The sequence below is a fragment of the Apteryx rowi genome, unplaced genomic scaffold (genome assembly GCF_003343035.1).
Source record: "Apteryx rowi isolate R43461 unplaced genomic scaffold, aptRow1 scaffold_476, whole genome shotgun sequence".
NCBI lineage: Eukaryota > Metazoa > Chordata > Aves > Apterygiformes > Apterygidae > Apteryx > Apteryx rowi.
Genome location: NW_020450734.1, coordinates 98,276 through 121,382, shown reverse-complemented (window position 1 = coordinate 121,382; position 23,107 = coordinate 98,276).

The following is a 23,107-nucleotide window of genomic DNA, read 5'->3' as shown; positions in this document are numbered from 1 at the left end:
CGTAATGGCTTGGGGGCTGGATGGAGGTCTTTCCATAGTGGCCTAGAGCCAGTGACTACTTAAAAAAAATACACACTTTTCCATTGATTTAAGCAGGCAATGGCTCATGTCCTGTGTGGATATGTATATTATATTTTATCATATTATATATTACAATATTATAAATAATATAACACATTATATATACCTATTATTCTATAATATATACAATGTATTACCCTCTTTTCCCCCAGAGTTTCCCTTAGTAGTACTGTTCGAAGATGAAGTTGGAAATGTCTGCCGTGTTAGAGACCCTGACTACATGCTATTACTCCCTATGGCTTTACCTTCACTGAGATCATGACCTCATGGTGCAGCTGGATTTGGAAGCATTATTCAGTGAATCTTATCATTTTAATTTTGGGAGTCATATCTCACTTTCCAAGACCATAGTTGGGTAGCATCAGGTAATAGTCTGTTTATTAAGAAACAGGAAAAATATGAAAACAAAATAGTTTTCCTCTGAGATACCTACCTGCTTTAAAAAAAAAAAAAAAAGTACATGCTGTTCCCCAAAGGACATCTAATGAAAAGGACACAGATATTAATTAAATGAGGTGATTTTACAGAGATTGTTTAGAGGCACATTTACAGAAATGCTAGTCACCAAGTTAGGAAAACTCATGTGTTCAGCAGAATTACCTTTGTCTTAGAGCTGAAGAATCGCAGAGCTTGGAAGATTTTCATCTAGACAAACTATCTCGGTTTAACTCACTGATATCCAAGGTTTGAATGGATAGGAAATAAACAATGCTAATTTTTATATGGTATGGTTTAGGGGAGAGGGAACAGTAACCTATTTTTTGCATATTTAAAATACCAGGGAACCAGTTCTCATTAGTTACGAATTTACTCTGCTATATCTCTGTTCACTCATGTAAGTTAGAATCTCATACCTGGGTATGAGATTAGAATCAGGTCCTAACAAGTGACATAAATATGGCCACTCAGGTAGTCTGTGATAATTCATTGATCGTACATGGTTCAGATGTTGTTGATGAGATGTATCTAAAGCTGGTTCCACGACTCGTTTAAAGTCGCTGTGAATTATAATGTTAGAGAGGTGAATAGTCAATATGACCTTTTGAGTGATGATGGGAAGAAAACACAGCCTGGCTTAATCTTATTAGAAGAAGTCAAATGATTCGGAAAGTGACTGAAAGCTAATCAGCCCTGGGGATTACTGTAAGGCTTTGGTGATTAACATGGTGCTTTTTTTTTTTTCTTCTTCCCCCCTTTCTCCTTTAAGGTTTGCGCAGCCTACTCCGTTGTTACGGCAGAAATGGAAAACAAAATGTCTTTTGACCTAGTCAGTTGCTTGAGCCTAATATTATTATTTTAGCCAGACTGACATTGTCATGTTAGAATATCTAAGTCAGCAATGAATAAAAAATGTTCCTCTTCAATTTACTTTGATGTTAACTATTTTCTTAAGCCCAGAAAATCAAACTGTAATACAAAGTAAAAGAATGAACTGATCATTTGTGGACTGCAATAGAAGATAGTAAAAAATAACTTGTTGAGGGAATAAATTGCAAAATGTTTCACTTTGTTTGTATGTGACTTCGGTCCCTTTAGTCACCAAATAATAGTTTGGGGACAAACTTTCCATTATGGGAAAATAATAAGAGATAGAATTAGAAAAAAACACATTATGGTTCTTGTTCAAACTCCATTCAGAAGACAAAACATGTGAACATCAAAATCCTCTTTCCTAGTTTTGAAAAAAACCACAAACAAACCCACAATTTGCTTCATTGGAAACAACTTGAAGTTGTATTCTGACTCTAGTTCCTGCAGTACCATCTCTGCAAGCTACCGCAAGGCCTCACTGCTGCAGTGAACTTTGCTCTTCGTGGAGGTCAAGACTTGGTATGATTTGAATTGGTTATGTGCTGATAATCTTTTTGGCCTAGCTCAAGTTTCAGTGGCAACTGCAGTCTGAAGGTGGAAAAAACAGCAGATCTTTTCCAAACAGCAACTGTTAAAAGCATTGAAGAAGGCTGCATTCTCAGTAGATTAAGTAAGTCCATTATCTTCCTTTGACCAGAAGTGACATGTTAAGYTACCATCTTTGGGTATCTGAATTGGCATGCTAGGAACAGGGCAGTTCCAGGGTAGCACTGATGATGAGGTTCTTTGGATTTTGTTGTTAAATAGAGCAACAGTTCATTTAACCAAAAAGAAAAGTCAGTGTTAGAAGGAAAGGAATCCACGTTTTTGTTGAAGTCTGGCTGTGATATATGACAGACAAGAAGTGGTCTGAAATAGCGTAGTCCAGGAAGTACTGGGCTTCTTCCCAACTTTCCTTAGTTGGCCACAGAGGTTGTCTGCAGCCCCATGTAGACATTGCTTATAATTACCTCACATGGTTCAGATATTTCTTTTCCACAGCTCTAATAACTACAAACTTTTTTATTTAAAAATGCAGGCTGAAGTTTTGAAGCATAAAGTGTCATCATCAAAGGCAAGTAAAGTGTTGATTTGTCATGACTCATTTTAGACTGGGAACATCTCTTCTCTAAAATGCCTTTTATTCTGCATGTTTCAGATTTTGGATCAGTAGTTTGAGACAACTGCTGTTCAGGTCTTGAATGCTCAAAACACTAGTTCATTTAAGAGATCTGAACATGCTCAGGATCTTTGGAATTCAAGTCCCAAGGGCCCAGCTGTTTTTCATGCTTCTGTTGCTTCCTTTATCATAATATTTGATAGGTTAAAATTGTTGATGAATATATTTTCACAACACCCTTGAAAAGAATATGAAAATGCATGCAATATAATAAATAATTGAACCTGGATTTAGAACACTTCTATAATAATGCCTTTATAATACCTATTCCAACCTCTCCAATAAGTTGAGCCACCAGAATTTGAGGGTTTGTTTTATATGAATTTCCTGGGCTTATGTTAACATATAATATATGATATTTACATATCATCCTTTAAAAATTTGCTAGATATGAAATGTACAAAATAAGGTGGTCTCTATTACAATCTATTGATTAAAAAAAATCACCCTGTGGGAGGAAAATTTTGTTTCGTATTGTTTACTTCCCAAAATAGAGGATTCCATGAGCAACACCTTGTTGACTGTGGGAAGCTTAATACCAAGACCATTACACATTTAAAAGTATTCATTATTCAGGTCAAAAGCACTTCTTCCACTGAATGTTTTGGTTATCCCATGAAAGCTGAGACAGTTCTGACAACTTCCATTTTGTGATTTTTGACCTTCCTCTTCCACCCATTTCTCTTTGACTATTTTATCCCCATTATATGTTTGTTACCAGCTTCATTCTGAAGCCCATTCTTGATCTGTGGAAACAGATTTGCATTGCTGTGTTAGGCTCTACCCAGCCATTCAAATGATCAAGATGATTCAAGATGAAATTCACTGGAGCAGAGGCCACTGATTGGGCCAGCATTAGTAGGTAATGATTATACCAATTGGTCCTGGATTTGGGACCAAATAAGAAAGGTTTTATTCTGGCTGCATTGTAGAAATCACCTGTAATATTGCTGTTTTGAATTGTCTTTTTTTTTCTTTTCTTCAATTTCAGTTAAATTTGTACATACCCTCGTAAGTGAAATTCTAGTTTTACAAAAATATTAAGACAAGTGACACCTGGTTACCAAATGCACAGAACTGTGCCTTGTGTATTCATGTCTGGCTGCTGTCTGTAACATTTTTGATACTTGTGGCTACTGTAATTGTAACAAACCGAAATAGTTCGGAGGGAGGGAATTGGATTGTTTTCTGGCCACACAGCCCCACAAAAGTTAACCAGCTTCCAGTTGCCGGACAGCTTTTACAAACTGGTTTGTGCAATACCTAACATTATCAACACCTATTGCTAAGCTTCTTCTGCAGTTTGGTACTGCTGAATGCGGAAATTCACTAAACCAGTAATAAGAGTACATTGCTTATGTTCATTAGAGGTGTCCACCAATGTCGTTTATAGTGGGGGGGAGCCCTGCTTTTATTTTTTCCTTTTTTTTTTTCTTTCGTCAGTTATTAGAAAAGAAAGAACCTGATGTACAGCTGGGCCCAGAGAGTGTGAATCAGAATTGGCAGTCATAACAACAAAAATTAAAGACCACTAGAGTAGTATCCCAGAGACAGCAAAGCCTTTTGATGCTGAGACACTGTCTGGATTGAAGCCCTCCAAAGTTCATGGAATGAAGGGAAGGCTGTCCACAGGTAGAAAAATGAATTTGTTGAAGAAAATAAAAGTCAGAAAGCAAGTGTCCAACAAGAATAAGGTTCAATTTAGCAGGTATTGGGTTGTCATCCATCTTTGTTTTACAAAAAAAAAAGTTATTCAGTAAATTTAAATGGAATTTTAACTGAGCTTGAATTGGCACTCTTAATGAGTCTTGAACTCATTAATAGATAAATGAAATCCCAACATTGTAAATCAATCCCACTAAATTATTTGAAAAGCAGGTAATCTCTTGATGAAAACCCTAAGGCATTTGTAAAGGGCTAGAAGTTTATAATTTGAGGTATTGATATGAGCGTGAGATGACTGAGGTCATCTTGAAGTTCTGTTGGAGTTCATGAAGACTGTCCATGAAAAGCTTCTTTAGGACCCTGGTTTCAAATCATCACAAAAACGAATCGCAGTTATATCACCACTGCTGAAAGAATGATTTGAATACCAGACATGCTGTGTGTTCATCTCTACAGCCTTAGTCACCAGAAAGGATTCCTGTGGGGCTGTCTTCACTCTTTGCCTCGTAAGACTTGAGAAATATTATATAGCTGACAAAAGTAGCTTCTAATATTTTAGGTTTGGAAATTTATCAGACTTTGCCACATTTCCTGTATAGGCTTGGTACATGCAGTGATAAGAAAGGAGAACAAAGAAATTTTAACATTAAAATACACAGCTAGTGCACTGGACTGTTTTTTAATGCATTTGATGACTCAACATTCTTACCCTATCTTTTAAATCTTAATTGGGATTGCTGCAGGTTGTATGACATGAATTTATCCAGAAAACATCAATTACAACACAAAAAGCAAGCCTATATGCATTTCACAGCAAGCTAGATCTAAATTGAATTGCAAGTTCTATAGCACTGAAGGAAATTCTGTAATCCTTTCTATTACAAAAAAGGAAGGTGTTGAGTATCGCATATAAGCAAAAATGCCTTCAACATGCAGTAGAAAATCTGATGATTTTGATACTTTATCCAACATATCTTACTTTGACCTATGCTTTTAGGTATTAACATGACACAGACTTTTGCAATGATATTATAGCATTGTATGATATCAGCTCTGAGGATTAAATTAAAAATTTGATGGTTAGACGATAACTGAGTCTTTTAGCTCATTGGAAAGAATTATACAAGCACTTTCTTACTTGTTTTTAGGGAATTTCTTGTCAAACATCTCAAAATTACAGTTTTTCCCATTTTTCTTTTGGTTCTTTTCCCCCTTCTATAATATGCATCGTCAGAAGTGGCACATTTAAAGCTTCACAAAAGCATTCACATGAAGATAGAATAAATTTTAAATAAATTACTCAAAATTTAAAGAGATGTTTGTCTTTCTCACACAGTTTTATTGTTTACCACAGAGGCCAATAGAATTATTGATTCTGTAGAGAGAAAAAATACCTCTCTGAAGATTTGGTCTGACCTTATGCATAATGTAGGCCACATAATTTCACTGTGTGATTCAAGCACTCATCCTTTCTGTTGGACCCAGTTACCTGTGCTAAAACTACAGTTTATCCTTTAAAAACAGTGATTCATTGTTTTGAAAAACAAAACAAAAAATGTCCAGATGCTAATTAGTATACCGCTTTTCTTGATAAACTAGTCTACTGGCTTAATTATGCTTAATTTTGTGGGGGTGGAGGGCGAATTATGCTTAATATTCGAGAAGTTGCATCAAAACCCTAAAGTGAAACTTTCTGCCTTTCGCTGTGCATTTCTAGGTGGCTGACAGGAGAGGTCCTGCCTGGCTCTGAGACACAAGTGCTCTCTTTAGTACTTGTTAGGACCAGCATGAAGAGACAGTTGTTTAACCTGAATTTGTCCGTACAGTGAAACATTGTTCTCAGAAAGGTTTTGAGTTTGTCACGGTCCTGACAGCACACAGAAGGCTGTGGTGGAAGCATGCCAGCAGTGTCAGCTTCTGTCACAGACTTGACTAATTTCCTTCTGGCCCGCTTTGTGACCCCGCAGCAGCACCAGACAGATGTCTCAGCCCTGCAGAAYCTGTAGCTCTGGAGGAGCATGCTGGCTGGGCTACCTGCAGCTGAAGAAAATGTTGCCTTTGCTGTGGTATTCCGAAATACTCAGATTTAGTTCTGAAATTGAATGAAACCTTATTTTGGAGTATTCAATATTGTCAATGTCTTGTCTTAGTATTTTGAAATAATAAACGTTAGGCTGGGTGCCTGAGCAGTTGGTTTCTTACTCTGAAACCTTCTGGTAGCCCAAGGCTGGGGGACACCAGCCCTCTAGGGTGAGCGTGAGCAGCCCTTTCTGGTGTGGCCGGTATATAGCATACCATCCAGCTGTGCAAAAAGGAGGGAGTAAATAAACTAGCAGAGAACATCAAGGAACTTGTCTAAGAAACAGACTCATGCCTGTAACTTGTGTGACTGCTCTTGATTTTGATATAAGGAATATATAATAATAATAATTTATATATATACATATATATAAAATATATAAAATAATGTGTATATATAATTTGCTGTAAGGACTGGACCAAACCCAGTCCTTTGTTGGGTGGCTGCAATTTCTTGGGTTCTGTCCTGTGGTAGTATTTAGATTTTAGAATGGAAATGTTTGTAATATTTGTAACCTTTGGCTATACCTTGAGCCATGTGAGTATCCATGCTGTGTGTTGTGAACAAGGAGGCTTGCTGGGAAAAAACCTGTGCCCAGGCTTAGGTCTAACTTTCTATGTAGACAACCCACTGAGATCTTGCGCAAGGTGGAATTGTCTCTCTTCACACAATCCTAGTCTGTGCTTTCTGAATACTAAGGTTCCTCTAAAGCAGCTAAGAAGATTGCAAAGATGCATACTCTGACACAGTAGAGGTCAGGCCCTTGAATGTGAGTAATTGCTTGTATGCAGTGTGGACTGTTTTATATTGGGATTAAAAATGACTTTGCTGTAGAACCAAGGAGGCTGAGAGCATGCCAATGATGTATTAGGCTGTGTGTGAAATGCATGACTGGAGATGGCTGAGTGTGGATACTGACTTGTTCATCTCCTTGATTATTTTCATTTTATTTTTTTGAGATTACATTGACAGTAAATAGGCTTGCTTGCCAGAGGTTAAATAAAAACTAGTCTTACATAAAAGGGTCAGCCTGAAGTAAAAGGCAGAGGTGTTCTTCATTCTGGGTGCAATTACTGAAATGTAATGTGCCCAAACTAACATCAGAGTGTAAATTAAATGCAGATCAGGATTCGTATCATGAAGTCTTTGATTTTCTCTTTTGCATTTCAGTCATTAGTTGAACTGTCTTGTCTCTGTTAAAGTCAGCATCAGAATTCCCAGTGATCTATTTTTGGTGTAAATTAAGGTGTATTGATATTCAAAACTCTTGGACTCAGAAAGTGTATACTGTTCCACTTGTAAGCGTTTAAGACAACAGGACCTAGCTTTTCACAGGAGGTAGGCCACTACTGCTGTCATTTTTACACTGCTTGGGATGAGAAACTTTTAGAATAGTTAGCCAGTAATTTGAGACAATGGTTTGATTCTAAAACGTGCTTTAATCCTCTGTCGTTAATGGTTAAAATTCAGATTACAACTTGTGAGTCTTTTATTTTGCAGGGAAATGTTAATGGTGTCTATTTATCTGTAATTTCATTCTCCCAGTGCTTAAGTTTGTAACAACTCTATGTAAAAAAGGCCACATCCTACTGGTAGCTCTGTGGGGTATCAATAAGTGCAGCAACCCAAATCATTTTTAAATGCTGGCAAAAATTTTTGGCACAAAAATCTTCGTTATGAAGGACAGCTGTGCTTAAATGCAGTCATTTTAGTAATGAGAGTGTGGTGCAGGAATATATCTTTCTCCTCTTTCACATTGTCTAGAAGTGTAAGCACTGCTTTGTCTTCATCGTTTAAAATTGTCCATTACTCTGAACCTAGCTAAGATCCAAAATTTTCTTAGGCACTCAAATGGCTATCTTCTCATTGGAAAATGTGTCCGAGTCAAGGGTAATCCTGTGTACTCCTAAGTGCAGTTCATGTTATCATCACAATCGAGTGAGCTTCCTAGTGAAGCCACCCATGATTTCAGTGGGATTACTTCAGTTAAAAAGAATATAACTTTTTGTAGTACTGGAGCCTAAAACATGTTCATAATGTAGTTCAGAGAAATCCTTTAAAGCAAGTAGCTGAAAGAGACACTGACAATCTGAAGGACCACCATTTTTTGGAAAAGTCCTTTTAACGTGACAGAAGCATGCATCTTCTGTTACCCTATGATGGGCCTACAAAGGAGATGTAGTAACAGCTGGAGCTGTGGCAGTTTGAACCAAGCAAGCCGTATGCACAGAAAAATGTACAACAGTGATGAAAATCAGGATTCCTCTTGGCGGGGTCGGGGGGAGTTTCAAACCACTCATCCCGTATTAGTGTAAAATGTAGATAGATGATCCAGGCAGATACAGACAGCTCTGATCATGTCAATATAAGGGAAGAGCTGGTAGGAAAGAATTGGCCTAACATGCTCTTAATAGGACAAGATCATAGAAATCTTTGCAGTCTCAAAAGGACACATAGTATGCTGTTATCCATACATTGTTAAATAGCTACAAAAATGCATTTTAATTTTTACAAATAAATTCTAGATAGTATTTTACTTAACCATGTTTGGTTTGGTTTTCATTTTTACTAAGGGTTCTGTATTACTGTGAGTACTTGTTAGGTGAGAGTTTTAATTTAACAGCATTGCAATTGTGTATTCAATTCGGTATAGGTGGGGAATGCTGAGCAGTGTAGATAAACATCTTTTCCTTTGCTAAAAATCGAACTGGTTTTGAAATTAAAATGATAAACCAGTAGAAAAAAAATGTTGTTTTTGTAGGATTAATTTTCTCTCACTTCTTCATTTTATGTTTGCAGGGTAGGATCAGTGGGAGACCTCTCCTTCTTCTGTGCAAAAAGCTTTATTAAAAAATGCTGTTCTTGCAAGTTTTTGAGCTCACTTTCACAGATCAAACAAGGTCAGAGTAAGCACTTGCACTTTAGTACTTTTATCTGAATGGACTATCTAGACCATATCAAGTTTGCCTATTACTAGTTAAAAGAGATTTTTAACATAGATGTGGAACGCCAGACTGCCAGATTTAGGCAGTGACCTGACAGTTGAACTGTAGGAAAAATTTTTGCTGAGCTTATCTTTTTGCAAAATAAAAGTGAAAAGGAGAGTTGGAGCACAAAACAAGATAGACTTTTCTGCGTTTTCATGCTGAGTTTCGATATTGAATAAAAGCAGCTGAAAGTCTAATGACTGTCTTATCTGTAAGAATAGGAATTCCTTGCCAAAAGAAGAGAGTGATTAAGCCCTGGAGCAGATCCCCAGAGAGGACGTGGGATTTCCGTACTTGGAGATATTCAGTACGTGACTGTCTGCAGAAGACTGTCACATAAACAATGTGATCTAGCTTTGAAGTTAGCCCTGCTTTGAGCAGGTGGTGGGACAAGAGACCTCCTGAAGTCCCTTCTAACCAAAATATTTATATGTTTCTACATGAAGGAGAGGGAGGATCAAAGGAAAAGCCAGTTGATCGGGTAGGTCTGCGTGCCGTGCTTAGCTGTAGTAGTGTGAGTCTGGGAGGTGCAAAGTTAACTTCTCCATAATGCGTGCCATTACATTGGTAATTTTTGTTTCTACTTTATTTGATGTCACCAATGTGAGATTAGGAAGCACAAGGAAAAGCTGTAGCCAAAACCATGGTCTTTTTATACCAGCAGTCATTAGCAGCCTCTGCTTCTGAGAATAGCCCCACTGAAGTCAAGAGGACTATGTATGAGACTGGCTGTTTGACTGTACTTGGTCTGTTTGAAAAAGCAAGCTTCAATGTGTAGAGTACCAGGGCACATCAAATGTGGTTAAGAAAAAAGCCTTTGAAGGCATATGTGGAGGGACACACTATCACTGTCACTTTGTGCTGTAAAAAACAGAGGCAGGTTCTGCCCTTCTAATATATTACCACACCAAACAAATTGTTTTTGCAATTAGTTTTGTTTTCATTCAGGCAAAATTATAATGGAAATCCCCATGATAATGAATATGACATGCACATTAATATAAAATGAATTCATTATGATCAGTATTACTACAGCAGATTCCAAATGAATTAATAATGACAGGATAGTCAAAACAAAGTCAAACCACACTTAGTTAAAGACATAATATGCTGTTAATGACAACATTAAAAATGGGTTAGAGAGCATTAGAAATTTATTGTGGAGGAAGATTGTAGTCTTGGGCCAAGTGTTGGATTTAGAGTAGGATGGGCGCATAGTGCTTGGTGTTTGCATTTTGTTGTTAGTTTAAACAGTTGAAAAAATATTTACTGGTCAACTGAATGTTTCCTTTTATGCTAAATCAATTTTATTTTATTTTGATCATTTTTAAATGGTCTTTAATGAAAGCTTGGTAAATTCTTCAGACTGAAAAACCAAGGCATTTCACTTAGAAAATTTTAAATAAGTTTAGTTTTTCTACTGAAGAAGACAGCTGTGAATGTATAGATTTTTTTTGTTTTGTAAGTCTGCATTTTTCACAAAAAAAATTGTTTAGGCAGTGAAACTATGATGCTGTGTAATGTAGTTCATTTTGTATTTTCCCCCTTTAAGGTTACTTGATTATTTTAATAGTTAACTAGACATAAGCATGGAAGAGTGGTTTAGTGAATGAATTCTATAGGTTGAATTTTAATGACCCTTAGATATCTTACCTTTCTTCTCACCAGGTAATAGTTTGTGCTGTGTTCTGTGACCTTTTCCTTACTATATAACAAATTCGCTAGGAAAAATAACAATAGCACAGCATGTAGGATCTGTGAATTCAGATATGTATAAACTAAGATGACAGATAACAATATTAGTTCACTCTTCTAATCTGATAACCAGACCCAGTTAAGAAAGATTTAAGAAGCCTGGTTGTTTTTTTACCTGAAGCATCTGTTTTTATAACGAAACACAAAAATACCTAATTCTTACTTACATTTCTTCTTTTGTTCTTAATAATACGTAGTTGAAATAGTTTCTTCTAGTTAGAGGAAAGAAAAGCTGCCAGAACTGTTTTCCCTGAGAGCTCAGTTCCATCAAAGTTAGTGTTTTATGATGTTGTAGCAGTTTAAGTTAAATTTTCTTTAGAAGAATCTGAATAAAAGGTTATTTTATGAAGTTGTTCTGTTTCAATTTCTTCTGAGTGAAACATTCAATTTTTTGTTTCAAAACAACTTTTTTTAATTTCTGGGGTTTTTTTTGCTAAATGAAAGTGGAAATGAAAGCCAAATTTTCAGTTCATCTGAACAGTATTTTGTTTTTTCTCAGTCATTTTTTTCAGCAGGTTCACGTTTTTCATGATCCAAATCTGACATTTAGAATTCCTCCATGAAATAAAATTTAATCTTCTCCATACCCTTACCTATTGTATAGGGAAAAAAAAGTCATCCTTAAGCTCTTTAGCTTGTTGCCTTTCAGTGCCATTGAGGTAACCATTCTCCCTTCATTATGAGACATGACAAATAGGAGCATCACCACTCCATTTGTCTTTTTATAACATTCATTATTCTGTAAAGTTCTAGTATGTCCTCTCCTATTTGTCTCATCTATAAACATCTCAATCTTAGCATGCTCATTTCATACGGGGGAAGTCTTCTCATGCCTCTAATCGTTTTTGTCATTCATCAGTGAACTCTTTGTATCTTAGAATGTAGCAGAAAGAAGGTGACCAAAATTTTAGAGAGTATGATTCCAAGGAGACACTGTATGGTATAACAGCATTCAATATAGCAGCATTAAAAACATTCCTTTCTATCCTCTGATTTGCACTAACATCAAAGATGATATTTTTGAACTTATTTATAAATGCAATATAGTAGAAAGATTAAAAAGAATACACACATTCATTAGACACATTGCTGATCAATGACTGCATTACCTACATTTCCCCAGATACCATGGTTTTAAGAAAATGCTTTTCTCATTGTTTGGTTTATGAGCCCTTTTTTTTCAGAAAGCTTTGTCAGTAGCTACAAAGAAAAACCTAGCACAGTAGCCATTCTGCAGCACTTTGCAATTGTTACGGTTAGTTTTGTTGCAGGATCTGAAAATCAGAATGGGAGATTATGCCCTAGTAACAGAAAATAACATTTGAAAGTACCTTTATTTTCTAGTACAGGCATACCTCATTTTACTGCGCTTCGCTTTATTGTGCTTCGCAGATATTGCGTTTTTTACAAATTGAAGGTTTGTGGCAACCCTGCATTGCGCAAGTCTGTCAGCGCCATTTTCCCAACAGCATGTGCTCACTTCTTGCCTCTATGTCAAAATATCAACGTTAACAGGAGTCTGGAAGAAGTTGATTCCAACCCTTGTGGATGACTTTGAGGGGTTCAAGACTTCAGTGGAGGAAGTAACTGCAGATGTGGTGGAAACAGCAAGAGAACTAGAAATAGAAGGGGAACTTGAAGATGTGACTGAATTGCTGCAATCTCATGATAAAACTGTAACGCATGAGGAGTTGCTTCTTATGGATGAGCAAAGAAAGTGGTTTCTTGAGATGGGATCTACTGCTGGTGAAGATGCTGTGAACATTGTTGAAATGACAACAAAGGATTTAGAATGACATAAACTTAGCTGATAAAGCAGCGGCAGGGCTTGAGAGGACTGAATCCAATTTTGAAAGTTCTGTCGTGGGTAAAATGCTATCAAACAGCATTGCATGCTACAGAGAAATCCTTCGTGAAAGGAAGAGTCAGTCAATGAGTCAAACTTCATTGCTGTCTTATTTTAAGAAATTGCCTCAGCGACCCCAGCCTTCAGCAACCACCACCCTGATCAGTCAGCAGCCATCAGCATCGAGGCAAGAACCCTCATCAGCAAAAAGAGTGCGACTCACTGAAGGCTCAGATGATGGTTAGCATTTTTTAGCAATGAAGTATTTTTTAATTAAGGTATGTACATTGTTTTTTTAGACATAATGCTATTGCACACTTAATAGACTACAGTAGAGTGTAAACATAACTTTTATATGCACTGAGAAACCAAAAAATTCGTGTGACTCTCTCTATTGTGATATTTGCTTTATTGTGGTGGTCTGGAACTGAACCCGCAATATCTCCTGTACAGTTGAAATTAATTTTACTTAATTTTAAGTTCTTTATGCAGTGAAAACATCTGCTTTCCTTAGCCTTTGCTTCTATACTGGAGAGGTTGGAAACCTGTTGTCATAGAATGTGCTAAAATTCTGTTTTTCCTCTATATCCAGTTTCACCACAACCCTCTGCATATTTTTTTAAATCTGTACACAGAATGCACTACTAGTTCCTTTTGCTAAGGTGTTTTCCTTTATGGAATTTCCCTTTAAAAAGCTCAACAAACTATGAAAGTGTAATTTACCAGGAAGACTGAGAAATATGAAGTCAGTGGATGTAATCTGTCACCCCAAAATAGAACATATATGTAAATGTCAAAACTAAGGCCTCCACCTTCTACATATTCCAAGCAGATATATTTTTCTTAGACCCTGATCACTGACTTTTGGAAGAAAGCCTCATACTGTTGGAGTCTCCTTATGCTGTACTTTTGCATAATTGTATTGGGGCCAGTGCATATTCTTGCTATTCTTGTCCTTAAACCACTGCTATTTTTATTGCAATTTTCATTGCGTCTCATCTCCAGTTAGACCTTAATTATGTTGGAGCACAGTCCATTGGAGTTTCTACTGAATTATGGATATGTTAAAATATTTTTATAGGCTCTTACAGTTGAGATAGACTTTTATAATTGAAGTGATGTCTTTGGTTAAATATTGTCTTCTCTAAAAAAAAAAATCATTTTTACATGGATGCAGTACTAATCATAATATATTTAAGGCAATTTGTAAAATAGTTCACCAAAAATATTAAGCAATTTTAATATTAAGTGCTGAAGCGTCCTTAAACAGAGGCAGGTTGAAGGATCATTTTAATGTGTTACTAAAGAGCCTCTTTTCTTGTCATGTAAGATCCAGATCCTCCCAGTTCCACATTTCAGATTTCATTAGCATAGTGTTTGCTCTCAAGCCATGCTGGGCCATGGCAGGACAATGCTTTTGGTTTGCAGCCTTCTTCATCAGCCCCTGTGGTAGGGAGCAGGTATAGGTTGAGCCGAATCATTTTGATAGTGGCATGAGTTCAATCTCAACAGCTATCAACAGCCAGGTGCATGACAGGAAAGGTATTGGTAAAGATAGTGCCTGGGAATGAGCTTCTGTGACCAGAAAAACTTGTCTGGCCCACAGTCAGCTTTCTGACATTTTTCCAGTGAAAAATCAGCAAGGTGGCCTGTCTCACTACTGGAGACCATGATATTGAAGCTAAAAATAAAGTAGAGGCAAAAAACGTATTCAGGACTGTCATCGTACAGCTTATTCCATGTGGGAATGTCTAGAGAAGGGAAGACATTGCTGAAACCAGAATGGTGCTGTGTAGGTGCCATGAATCAGTTGCAGAATTAGAGCCTGGATGCATATGATTTCTCTTGGAAATGATTCATAATCGTGAATAGATCAGTGAACAGGATCCAACTTCATCTTCTGTAAAACCAGGGTTTTTTCAGGTGGGATCTTGGAACTGAATCCTGAAGAGGTAGTTGGGTGTATCTGTTTAATTTCAACATACAGGTGTGTCCACTAAATGCAACGTGTTGTTGTCAGGAAAAGGTGTACAAATCTTTCTCCAGTCGGGAGGGAGTTGGGGAATAGGTGAGCCTTGCCTTGCTCCACCTGGAAGGGTTATTAGAGATGGGAGGCAGGAAAGAAGGCACTGGAAAAGAAAGGTGGTAGAGTGCCCTTCTGTTAGCATAGGGATCTTGGCTGGAGCTAAAGAATATTGGGAAAGCGTAAGTGCAAAAGTGTATCCTAAAATGCTGCTCCAAGAGGTACTGATTTGTTAAGTAGGACAGTCTAAGGCTTGTTTGAGGTGGTTGGGGTGCCTGCATATTATATTTCTTCTTGATCAAAGAGGTTTGCCTATTTATATAGAGCTAGCTGTACACTAGCTGCCATGAGGCCAAGCATGTGGCTCAAGGTTTTGACAAGTTCAGGTCTGCAAAACTGAGCTTCCTGTTCCACCGTTGCCATCCCTCGGTGCTACAAAATTCAGTCAGTCTAGTGCATGTCTACCTACCTCTCAGAACGGTGAGCAAAAAAAAGATCCAAGGCAGCCATGAACACTGTCTCTCCAGTTTTGTTTTCAGAATTGCACTTCAAAAGGAGTGCAAATGTTCAGCTTTGTTGTTGCAAAGTAGCAATTTGCAATAAAGCTGCAGAATAATCACTTCTGAAATGGAAACCAGTGGGCTCCAAATTGGTTCTTCTGACTCTAAAACTGCTTGCAGGAGAATTTTTCATTCTCTGGTGATTTTGCGAAGTGGAGCTAATTAACATTTTTAAAAGTAATTAAATGAAAAGTTAATCTTCATGAATGCTAGTTATGGTAAACTCAAGTCATTTAACTCATGTAAGTAATCCTTGTTCAAATGAATTGTCTGTCTGACCTCCCTGCTACTTATATGGATAAGGATTGCTTATGTGAATACGGGTTACGTAATGGGGCCCTAAACATACATTAACAACACCTTGTCTGCATGTGCACAATAATGTTGCATGGCAGTAAAACCACATGATAACTCTATTACTTCTGTATAACAGAAAATGTATCCCTGTAGTTCTGGTGAGACTATCTAGAGAAAGTGAACGTTTATGGTTCCTTTGAAAGGTGTCTTGTGGGAATTCAATGCCATAGAGCCTATGCCCACTTTAGCAATTGATTAAGTGCAATAGAGGCAGATAGAATTGGCTTGTGCTGAGACCCCTAAATCTCCTCTGCATGCAATTCAGGGGTTTTACTTAAGAGTAAATTTTGTTTTTTTCCCTAGATCAGACTTCCCCACCACAGTAGCTCAGACCCTAGCATCCCCTTTTGGGACTGGAGTACATTTGATGCCTACCAGTTAGCACACTCCAAAAATGCCCGAGTGAACTAGCTCGTGGTTAGTGGGGACAAGCAAGGAATTGACTTTAAAACTACACAACTGCTGCAAACAAAGTTACAAGGGCAAATACAGCCAGTAGATATTGGGTGAGCAGAGAAGAATAAAAACAATGAAACTAGGACATCAGTGTCCTAGCCGATTAATTCTGAAAGAAGTATAGTTTGACTCTGTTTGCCACACAGTAGAAGTAAAGCCCTTAAACTTTTGTCATGCCTGCAACAGTGAAGGCCCCTTCTCCCATATGTAGCGTTAATAAGTGGCCAGGTTAAGGACAGATGCTAAACTGATGTGGCTGTTTGTCTGTAAATATAGTTGAGATTAAGTTAGAGAATGCCATTGCCTTGCTCGGTTGCATCCAGGTTGGACAGCTTCCTTCAGAAGCACTTGTTGGATGGGGTAAATAGCTTGTGCTGTGGGGGGAGGATTTGAATGAATTCATTTTATAAACATTGTGTCTTCTTTTGATAGTTTGATTTCCTTGTGGCAAATACTTCTTGCTGTCTTCACCACAGTATATGTAGCTTAAACATTACTGTATTGACAAATGAAACAGGTGAAATAATGGAATTGTAAACTGTAATACAGTACGATATTGGATAACCAATACTGTATTAACCATAAATAATTTCTCTGTATCTGGATACCTAAGAGTCAGTTCTTAAAAAAAGGAGCCTTATTTTCCTGTGGATGGCTTGTTGGTGTGAGTCAGAATGCTATAATCAAATTTAATTTCCTTTTACTTCTTTCAGTATTAGTAGTATTAGATTATCTTTTTTCCACTTGTGTATTCTAGATACAGCTAAAGCAATACCCTGTGATACCAGTCCATTTTCCTCTGGCCAAGGTGCTTCAGTTCGGGTTCCCTCTAATGCGAGTCCTCATTAAGGCAGGTAAATATTAAGAATATATTGATTCAAATACAAATACATTTGAAGCCAGTTTCAGGCAATCTTGTTAAAAAGAAAAAACTTACTTTGTTCTGCACAGCAAACAAATTCATCCCATTAGAAATAAATTATAAGTAGTGAGGAGCAGGAAGGCTATTTCAGGAACTCCAGGAACTATCATAGGCATCCAGAATCCCATGCGTTCATGCAGTATCTGACATTATCCTTAATGTAGTGAAATACACATCTTAGTAAACGATTGAGCAAGTTGTTCTACTTAACGGTGGCCTGTCTTCCTTCCTTCTTCCCTGCCTTTCTGTGAACTGTTCATATTTTCTCTTTAAACACATGGACATTTGAAAGGAAAATTTAAGAGATCCTCTAATACATAGTTGTATGTCTAAATAGATTAAAGGTTAAGGCAAGAGAAAGTGAATAATGATTAGGATTGTAAATATTATACCATTTATTTAACATTTTGTAAACATTTGAGTTCCTATTTTGTAGTCAAAATAAATGTTGAAAAGAAACCTAGCCATCAAGATATAAAAGTTCAGTAGGGACAAGATATTCCAACTTGTGCTAACTTGTGTGCCTTGATGCTCTAGTTGGTTATCTTATGTACTTGTATGTATACAGTATGAACATAGAAGCTTGTATTTTCTTACAACAGCTTTCAGTCAAGTATTTCAGAAGGATTTCTGTGAACAGCTTTTCATAGCATTCTCTTTTTCATCAACTAATGAGGTCAACCTAGTAATGGTCAAGAAAATGGCCATTGCAATGGCTGCTAACCAAATGTCCTGGCATATCAGGGAAGGGAGGACTTTAAAAGCCAGGAACCTCAAGACAGAGTTGATCCTGGCACTCGTGATTTTAAGACAAGCTTGTCTAACTAAACTGTCATATGGGAGGAAGGAGAAAGTGGCAAGTCTCTAAGCATTGCCAAAATCATTAATTTTCTTAATTTCCAAAATAGCCTCAGGAAAAATTGCAGCAATGCTGAGCTTGTGAACTAAATTACTTTTGAACAAACAAAAAAATGAACAAGAATATGGGTTATTTTGTATTTAAAATCTTCCAGTCAGTCTTTCTGGAATCAAGCTCATTTTTTTTCTTGTATGCTTATATTCTTACAGGAATATTCTTCACATATAGCCTAGTGTTAAAGGATCTTATCATCTCAGAATGGAAAATCTGAATGGAAATGGAAATGGAAATTACTATCCATGGTTGGAGCCTACATTTATTGAGGAAATTGAACTCCTATTTAACAAAGAATTCAAGGATACTCTTAACTTCGGTTACATTACCAGTGTCATTCATTTCAACTTGCTCCAAGTTGAGCACATGTTTTTAGGTGTTTTGTTGAGCCCACCTATAGGAATTTTGTGGGATTAAGCTTCTACCATTTCAGATGGCTTCCTGGGAAAATATAGAGGGCCTGCATCTATAACTTTGAATTCTGTCCAAATCAGAGGGAAACAAAATCAAGGTTAAAGAGAGAATGTCACTGAAGGTTTGAGAGACTGGTGGCTTGAATGATCACTGAATATATCTCAATAGGGACACTGTCATTATGCAAGCCACAGAGGACTTAATCCACAAATGCACTCTATGAAAATATCATGACAGAACATAAACTGCAATTTGCATTGTGGCAACTTAGTTTCATTAAGAATTGSCTTTTGATAGTGCTTTGTATCTGTATATATGCCCAGTTTATCACTATGCTTCAGACAAGAGAGACTAAGGCTCATGTTTCTGAAGCACTTCAGGCAGTTTTGGTCTGGATTGAAAAACCTAATGGATTTAACTGGCTAAATCCCATTTTCTTAATTAATTTAGGGTATGCGTGTTCTACAGACAGAGGTGTTACTGTGTGTTATATAGGTATATGCAAAAAGACTCTGCCACAGTGCACTGAGTTGCACAGTGGTGTAATTGTAGTACCATAGAGCTTAGTTCAAGTTAGCTGAATAGTTTGGCACACTTGGGGTGCTTTTGCTAAGTTGGGTCCTTGCAGGTTATTATCACTCACCAAGCTAGCTAAAGGCATTTCAGCCATGCCAATGCAAACTACATGCACATGTTTGACTAGAGGGGCTGTTGGTCTAAATTCTCAGATGGTGTGGGGTTTTCATTTCTCAGGCACTTCAGTCTTGACTCCTAGGCTATGTTTCAACCCGTTCAGCTAGAGGAACTAGACAAATGTTTATTTTAGTAAATCCAGAGTGGCAGGGGGCTGTGATTTCCACAGGAATCAAGAAACCTCAGTCACTGTCCAGTGCCCTGAGTAGCTTTGCTTTGCTTTCTAAATCTTGTGCAAAAAATGTGAGAAGTGCTTGCTGTTATTGTTATCTTGTGGGCAGTGGATGCAGGGTAGTGTGTAGGCATTCCAGATTTGCCATGAAATGTTTATGATACAAACAATGATTATATGCTAGGTATAAACTTACCTTATAATCATTGAGATTCTTGATAGCCAACAATCAAGCTAATACTGCAATTTCCAGTAAGCAGCTGGCAGTAAATGTGAAGTAAGCACAGAGCATTTTTTCTCTTTTCATTTTCTTTTTAATCGGTTTTCTGCTAAAAGCACTTTGGGTGGTGGTTAGTTACATGTGTTACTACATTATATTCACTAGCCTCCTTGGAGAACATCAGACTAATTAGAAACCCTGAACTCTCACTTGTAATTTATAATCTGGCAAAAGAGTCAAAGAAATTAAAAAGGTACTAAGAACAGACCTTTATGACACAGGCCAAGGCAGCACTTCTCTTCGGAAAGGTCAATATCATTGAGAAGCTAAGATATTATAGGCCCACCTAAGCCGAGACTTGAGCGTCAGTAACAGTAATGAGTTTCTTAGTCTACACTCAAGAGAGTCTAAAATTAACCTCATATCATCTTCCAACTTGACCTCAATCACAGCAATTAATTAACAGGCACTGAAAGAACTTTAACAAAGGAGCTGAGTGAAAAGACTCTGAAGGGAACAAGAGGCATTTTTATTTTACATTTTAGCATGTTCTTTTTTTCTTTTTCCCCCAAACTGTTTGGAAGAGATACTTTTGGTGAAATCCTGCCAGAATACATTATTAAGACCAAATTCCGTGACTTAGTGCAGACTTAGAACCTGGGCATTAGTGTGTAACTGTGCAACTCAATTCTATACTTTTTTTAAAGTCAGTTTTATTCTTTGTGGAAGTAGATATGTCCTTGCATTTGTTGAGTCTGGCAGATGTCTGCTGAACCCTGCCTTTTCTACCCCTCCTCCCTCCCGCATTTAAAGACAATCAGCAGTGGTGTCAGCCTTGCTGTTACGCTTTGCCAAACTACACCCACATTGCAACAAAATCTTCCCCTGAATAAAACTATTGCTTAACTACAAGGCTCATTCACTTTCTGGTGTTTCTCCTGAAAGACTACCAACTAACTTGCCTACTAATTCTGGCAGTGGTGATAGTATTTCTGATCGTCACTGTGCCATGAACTCAGCCAAGACCCAGAAATGCACTACACGAAGAGCAGAGATGGGCCAGCGAAAGAAAACAGTTTTTCCTTAATACTTCTTGTTGGCCAAGCTACAGACCTCCCAATAGGAAAAGAGGGAATTTTTGGACAAAGTTGTCCAACAACTCTGCAGTTTCTAACAAAAAGATTAAGTCTATTGTGAGAATGCCTCTTGACAGATTTCCTCATACAAAAATTGGAGGAGTTTTGTGGTGATGCTTTCTAAATGAAAATTGTATTTTCTTAATTTCTGTTTCTCTGACATAGGTTAAATTAGTTTTTTTTTTTTTAATTACACTAATTTACACTATTTGTTAAGAACAAAAAAAGAATACTACTGAATCCTAAATGCTTTCTTGGCTTAGAGATATCTTCAGATATACTTTCCAACCTGAATTCCCTTTGAAATCTAAAAGATTTTCATTGGACAGGAAAGTTGTTTCCCACACAGATAAATACAGAGCAAAACAACCACTAAGCCTGAGGCAATTCAGATGTGTCCACAAGCCATATAGCTGAGGCTTGTCACCAAAGAGAGGGCAGGCATGAGAACTCATTTTTCATTGTACTTGAGCCATGACAAGTTCAACACTGGATCATGAATGTCAGTTTTACTGTAATCGTGCTCCAGTTAAGTTATACCAACTGTACAAGCTTGCTTCCTAAACCAAAGCTCAGATGGGCCATTCCTTGGGAACGGTCACACATTTTGCCCATTTCAAGAGCTGACAGTCATTGTTACCATAGATGGTCTTACCAGAGCTTCAAAAACTATGATTTTCTCAAAAACACTTTTCCCGGTTTAATTCTTACTCTTTTCTGGGTCGTATTTCAAAGTATGCTGCATTTCTGACATCACTAGTGAGTTTGGAACTTCTATTAAATATAAAGACTTAATTTCCACTAAAGTGTCTAGAGCTTGACTTGGAAAGCATTTTGTATTCAAAATAAATTTCCCTGACCTCAGATAATGAAATAATTGGAAACATACATTATTTACGCTTCAACGTGTAGACAAATATCTTCAAGATCAGCATCTTATTTCCCTGCCACACTTTATTGTATATACTGGCTTCTCCAGGAAGGGTCATTTGTAAGTAATGATTATTTTGAATAGTTTATTAATTTCAAACACTTTGCCATTTGCAAGAATTAACAGAATTAAATTATGCTGGCCATAAGAAATTGGCATATTTGTTGGAGTTTCTTGGACTGTCTGGGCAAGCTGAAAAAGGTATTAGTTCACATTAACTTCACTAGAATTAGTTTTGTACCAAATGATATGATTTGTAAAAATAAACATCCAATATTTTGTTTATATTTGGGATTTATTGGTCCCCATTTTTGTGTGTTATGCTTTTAAATTCATGTGTTTTGACAGTATTGGTAGTTCTTTGAGAAATCAGTTACAATATGCRCAAGAAATAAGAATGCTGTACATAATAGTTGGAAGGTACCACCTACATATTCATTTGAATGATTAAAGAAAATATCTCATCAGGAAAAAAGAAARAATCTGTGGAAAATTTTTCAAAGAAACATACTTTATCTTACAAATTTAAAATTCAATGGGAATTGTATTGGAAGTCCTGTATTGATTAAATTGATGCTGTGTTTGACGAAAAATGTTTTCTACTTCTGTAAATACCTAGGACGTACATTGAGCTTGAGGGAATGAAAGCAAAGCAATTTAGATTCATCAGCTCTAAGTCATATGCCTGCCTTAATGGTGCTTTCTGGACCATGACAGCTTCAAAACAATGCAATAAAAAGGAAAATATTTCATTCTTTTGCCAGAGATCACGTTTCATGAGTTATCTAGAATTACTTATCAAAAAGAAAGAACCTTGATTACCAGGTGCAGATAGTGCAGTGTTTTTCAGCCTAGGTGAATCTTACGGGGGGCAGGGATGATGAATCAACACGTCTGTGTAAAAAAAAAAAAAAACTATTAAAACAAAGTGCAAGTGCTGCAGGTCCTGGACTTTTAGCTGGCAAAAGGAATATTCTTGRCATTTTTGTAATGCATACTCTACAGCGTTAAAATGAATCAAAAACGCGTTTTCTGTCCCAAGTACAATTATATTTTATATGTTTTGTTGCCATTCTGGATCATTCTTTGTTCTATGATTTAGAAGTGGCTTTAAGCCACACTCTTTCCACTGAGCCTTAGATATGACAGCAGTTCAATTCACCTAAGATTTTAACTGTGTTCCTTTATGCCCTCCAATTAAAAAAAAAAAAAAGTCTTACTGACACCTTCCAAGTTACATAGGTGATTTCATAAATAAGTCTCCTATTGTGCTATTTCTGTTTGTGTGAGTGTGGCTGAGAAGAGAGAGCTATTTATTCCTGGGCTAACTGGCTACTGACAAATTATGGCTTCCTATTAGCAGAGG